The following is a 6,158-nucleotide window of genomic DNA, read 5'->3' on the forward strand; positions in this document are numbered from 1 at the left end:
AGTGCCACCTCAGGGCCCTGCATAGAGCGGGCACCTAGTAAATTCTAGCCAATGTGGGGTTTGGGTTCACACAGCTATTAAAAGTGCAAAATAGTTTCTGCCAATTAGGTAACCGCCTAACCTGAGAGTCAGAGACCAGAACTGAACATTTCCTTGGGCTAAATAATTGCCTTAACTGAAATGGTCCCCTAGTACTCTTGCCTGGAAAATCCCATGGACAGAGGAGCCTGGTGGGCTGCAGTCCATGGGGTCGCTAAGAGTCGGACAGGACTGAGCGACTTCACTTTCACTTTTCACTTTCATGCATTGGAGAAGGAAATGGCAACCCACTCCAGTGTTCTTGCCTGGAGAATCCCAGGGACGGTGGAGCCTGATGGGCTGCCGTCTATGGGGTCGCACAGAGTCGGACACGACTGAAGTGACTTAGCAGCAGCAGCAGCAGCATCCTGCAGAGAGCCTTTGTTGTTCAGTTGCTCAGTCGTGTCCAACTCTTTGTGACCCCACGGACTGCAGCACACCAGGCTTCCCTTCCTTCACCATCTCCCGGAGCTTGCTGAAACTCATTTCCATTAACCGATGATGCCTTCCAACCATCTCATCCCCTGTAGTCCCTTCTCCTCCTGCCTTCAATCTTTCCCAGCATCAGGGTCTTTTCCAATGAGTCAGCTCTTTGCGTCGGGTGGCCAAAGTATTGGAGCTTCAGCTTCAGCATCAGTCCTTCCAATGAATATTCAGGGTTGATTTCCTTTAGGATATGATTGGTTTGATCTCCTTGCAGTCCAAGGGACTCTCAAAAGTCTTCTCCAGCACCATAATTTGAAAGCATCAATTCTTCGGTGCTCAGCCTTCTTAATGATCCAGCTCTCACATCTGAACATGACTATTGGAAAAACCATAGCTTTGACTATGTGGGCCCAGAGAGCCTAGACATACTTAACCCTGCAGTGCCCAGGTTTTCTTAACGATGCACCAGAGGAGAATAGCTGACCTGGAACTTAAGGGCCTAGTGAAGGCAGAGGCTGGCTCAGGTCTCGTTGCCCCCTGGTAATCAGACAGTGACCTGAGAAGACATTTCGGGGCTGGGCATTTCTCCACATGATTTGGCCCCGTGTCCACTGGGAGCAACAGATATCAACGGCCCAATTCACAAAAGCCAACTCTGGAAGAGCAAAAGGAAGTTTCTAGAAGGACATGGCGGGGGTGAGGGGTGTGCTCGCAGAGAGGGAGCTGGAGGGGCACAAGCATGCCAGAGAGCCAAGCCAGCCCCTTGTCCCCACCAATACCCTCCAACCAGACCTCCCACCCGACCCCTACTGAGGACTCCATCATGGGAGAGCCCAGGGAATGGCCCTACCCCTGACCATGCCGGGAATCCAGAAACAGGGACACCCAGTCACCTGGGGGCTAGGAGTCACCTGGCAGAGACTCCTGTCCTGGAGACCCTCCTCAGAAGGGAGGATCCTCCAAAGGGAACTGGGGTGCAAAGGGCCCCGGGGCACCACATGTCTCTTACCAGCCCCTTTTCTGGGCAAAAGCTCTTGCATCTCTAGCTTGGCCACCATTTGGTGGCCTCATAGCTATCTCGGCCTACTTTAAAAGCACACTTTCCCCCCCAAAAACTGCCTTTGAGCAGAAAGGGGGTTGGGTGATACATGTCCAGAAGGAACATTTGGTTAAGCAACTGAGAGGGAGCTATCCAAGCCTCGGAGGTGCCTCTGTCCGCTTCCAGCCGTGGTGGGCAGACACAGCCCACAGGCTGCTGGTCAGTGCTGCTCCTGTGATGAGAAGCTCACGGGGTCTCCCTCAGACTTGGAGGATGCCCCGCTGTGACCTGGGCCCACCCTGGGTCCACACTGCAGCCCCACCCCCTATCCTTCACCCCTCTACGTCAGCCAGAGAGGGTGGCATCCACCTATGTAACCCCCCTACCCCAGCCCACTCCCCTGAAGCATGTCATCCACCTGACTCTCATGGGCAACCAGATTCTCCTCATTCTCCTAGCACATTCTCCTCATGTTATGTCTAGGACACTGGGGACCCTAAAAAAAAGCTCACTCTGACAACCAAGAACCGGGTCTAGCTCCAAACCTGTCATGCATCTAGGGTCTGGGAGTGCTGAATGGGACTACCCTAAAAGGACATTTCAGATGGCCTCATGGCAGCTTACAGAGCTAAGCATCCTTTTCACCGAGCAAGGAATCTCTGTGAGGCTCTGAACTTGACACTTAGGTTCTGGCCCCGAGCAGACCACACACAGTGAGAGGCCCACTGCGGTCTGGCAGAGGACGCCCAGTGATTTCATGTGGCGGATGCAGGGCGGGGGTGGGCGCGGGGGGAGGGCCTGAGAGCCAGAGTGAAGAGCAGCAGGGGCAGCCCGCCCCAAGTGACCAGCCTCACTCTCCATCAAGCCACTTAGAAAGTGGTGCTTCCTCTCTCCAGTCCCTGGGTGCCCCTGGCCGCCACTTTGGGAGCAACCCAAAGCTCTGACTTGATTGTGCCTCCCACCACCCTGTGAGATTCTCAGCTTCCTACACAGCTCAGGGGTCTCCTAGCTCTCCCTGGTGCTCTGACATCCCCAGCCCCCAACACACTTGCAAGGCAAGGTCAGAGTTTGGGAGGGGCGAAGGGACCGTAACCCTCTGACCAGAGTGTATGTGGATTTGCAGCTTAGGTTCCCCAGGCTTTTCTCAGGACTGTGGTGTCTCGAGGAGGCCTGATGACTTCTGGAATCACAAAGGTATCTCAGCAGCCAGATCAGAGCTGGGTGCATGTCTCATCCTGATGCCCCCAGGTGAGTGACTTGGTCACTGAACCACCCACCCTGCAGTCTCCTCCCTTTGTTTAAACTTGGGAGCCAAAGGGCTGCTGAGAGGTGCCCATGAGATAATGCACAGCCAAGGTTAATACAAGGTGAGGCCCTACTGAGTACTCAAGACTGGTGATTCTCAGCATCTCTGGGCATCACCCACAGGCAGCCTGTCCTAATGAGGACGCCTTGCAAGGAAGGAAAAGCAGAAGGGATGATTCAAGGGTCCATCAGAAGCCTGGTCTCCTGACTCTACCAAAGCTGCTCTTCCAGCTGAAAGGCAGAAGATGTGTTTCCAGGGCTCACGATGATCAAGCTGAGCTCAGGTGGAGCTGGAGAGGGAGGCAGGCTGGGTGGTGGCAGAAGACATCTTGGCTCCACAACCAGTTTAGCAGCCTGCTGCCGCTCCATCCCCGTTTAGAAATGGGATGCGAAGACTCGGACCCCGGCTGGAGATCCTGGACAGGCGGACAGGCTGACTGTCCTGGTCAGCTCAGCAGGTGGCAGTAACGGGCCCCTCCTGTGCACCGATGAGGCTCACTCACCACCTAGTGGGCATCTGTGGCCTTGCACTGCCCAAGCTCTGCACCCAGGACACCGCAAGCGTGCAGGCTCCATCTGAAAATGCCTCAGATGGAAAGAAAGCCAGAGAGCAAAAGCCAGAGAGGGAAATACTCTAAGAGCCAAGCCCCCCGGGGGTGAAGGAATAGAGGCGACGATATGCAGAAAGATGGGGCTCTGTGAACGTGAATCAACAGGCCTTTCAGCAGAGCATGACCCTGAAGGCTGTGGAAGAAATCGCAAAACAAAGAACACTGCCCAGTTCTACACGGATTAAGTCATTAGCCAGTGCGCCCTGAAAGGCATACAGGATAAGGTACTCCATACTTTGGAAAACAGGCTACGGTTCTTTTCTTTTCAAATCATAGCTTTGTTTGTCCGTTCATTTTTGGCCGTACTGGGTCTTCGTTGTGGCACAAGGGCTCTTCATTGCTGGTGAGGGCTGTCTCTAGTTTTGGCGAGTGGGGGCTCTTCTTTAGTTGCTTCTCAATGCAGTGGCCTCTCTTGTGCAGCTTGGACTCTAGGGTGTGAGGGCTTGGTAATTGTGGTAAGCGGGCTTAGTCGCCCTGAGGCATGTGGGATCTTAATTCCTGGACCCGGGATCTAACCTGTGTCCCCAGCATTGGCAAGCAGACTGTTAACCACTGGACCACCAGGGAAATCCCAGAAAAAAATTTTAATGGACCCAGATTCTTGCACCTTAGCTCAGTTGGTAAAGAATCTGCCTGCAACACAGGAGACCCCAGTTTGATTCCTGGGTCAGGAAGATCTGCTGGAGAAGGGAAAGGCTACCCACTCCAGTATTCTTGGGCTTCCCTGGTGGCTCAGCTGGTAAAGAATCCCCCCGCAAGATGTCCATCAGCAGACGAATGGATAAGAAAGCTGTGGTACATACACACAATGAAATATTACTCAGCCATGAAAAAGAATACATTTGAATCAGTTCTAATGAGGTGGATGAAACTGGAGCCTATTATACAGAGTGAAGCCAGAAAGAAAAACACCAATACAGTATACTAATGCATATATATGGAATTTAGAAAGATGGTAACGATAACCCTATATGCGAGACAGCAAAAGAGACACAGATGTATACAAATCTTTTGGACTCTGTGGGAGAAGGTGAGGGTGGGATGATTTGAGAGAATAGCACTGAAACATGTACATTATCATATGTGAAACAGATCGCCAGTCCAGGTTCGATGCATGAGACAGGGTGCTCAGGGCTGGTGTGCTGGGATGACCCAGAGGGATGGGATGGGGAGGGAGGTGGGAGGGGGGTTCAGGATGGGGAACATGTACACCCATGGCTGATTCATGTCAATGTATGACAAAACCACTACAATATTGTAAAGTAACTAGCCTCCAATTAAAATAAATAAATTAAAAACAAACAAAAAAAGAATCCCCCTGCAATGCAGGAGACCTGGGTTTGATCCCTGAGTTGGCAAGATCCCTTGGAGAAGGGAAAGGCTACACCCACCCCATTATTCTGGCCTGGAGAATTCCATGGATGGTACAGTCCATGAGGTTGCAAAGAGTTGGACATGACTGAGCGACTTTCACTTTCACTTTTTGTGCATAGAAAAACACTAAAATCATTAACTGAGCTATCTGATCATCACAACTAACAGTCACATTTTTTCTTTTTAACCAAGATATGTGCCTGACTGCATACATTCCCAAGCCAAAACCATATCTATACTGGCTTCTCTGAGCTACTGAGAGGCTGTTTCCTGAGTAATAGTCACTCTATAGTAAGGAGCCTCAATAAAACAAACCCACAGCTCTTACACTGTGCATTTTTCTGTCAGTTGACAGTTTGGATGACCACAAAGGGACCCACAGCAGACTTGTCTCCTTCACCTGATATTCTCCAAGGATCTAGAGCCCTGGTACCAACAAGGGCCCCTTGAACCTGCTGCCTTCCCACTAGTCCAGAATACTGGGTGACTCTCTCCTGAGCCTCAGAGCTCTCATCTTGGCTGACAATCCTGAGTTCAATTTGGTAGAAGATAAAAAGGTACCTGATTTCTCACTTGAAAGATACAAAGAAAGGGCTCAGCTGAAAGACACTGAGGAAATCGTCCAGTTGAGAGACACTGAGGTTTGGACGGGGTGATTAGGTAGGCAGTTGGCCTGACATCTTTCACCAAATTGGCAGTTTAATGGGGTTTGTCCGGAAAAAAGTGAAGATACCATACAAGGCCTTTAAGCTCCAAAGATAAGGGACAGAGCTCTCACCAGCTATTCATGACCTTCTCAGGCAACTGAGAAATGAAAAGAACTGGTGAAGGCGAATCCTCATGATATCCAGCAGCCCCACAGGGAAATCCACTTGTTACTTTTAAAAACTAGCTAGTCCAGGGACCTTCACATGAAGACTGGCCATCCAGGGGTCTGCATGCCCACAGTGGTTTTAGACTGCTAAAGGCAGAAACGGAGACATGCAGAAGAGCTAGAACAACTGTAGGGTGACACCTAGAGGTGCTTGCTAGCACCTATTCCCTAGTCAAAATATATATACTGGCTTCTCCCCCTACCTCTTTGGAGCAGATTTTCAGAGGTACTAGGGGTTTGTTTCTCAGGCTATAATCTGCCGTAAGATCTCCAAGCAAAACTGAAATCCACAAGTCTTACATTTTCCTTTCAGTTGACAAAATCGATGTCCCCCACAGGCAGCCACTTCTCAAATTCACTGCAGCTTCATGGAGAGAAGAGTCTGGCGGGCTACAGTCCATAGGGTTGCAAACAGTCAGACACGACTGAGCGACTAACACTAACACAGCAC

This window comes from Bos indicus, chromosome 29 (assembly GCF_029378745.1).
Source record: "Bos indicus isolate NIAB-ARS_2022 breed Sahiwal x Tharparkar chromosome 29, NIAB-ARS_B.indTharparkar_mat_pri_1.0, whole genome shotgun sequence".
In the NCBI taxonomy this organism is placed as follows: domain Eukaryota; kingdom Metazoa; phylum Chordata; class Mammalia; order Artiodactyla; family Bovidae; genus Bos; species Bos indicus.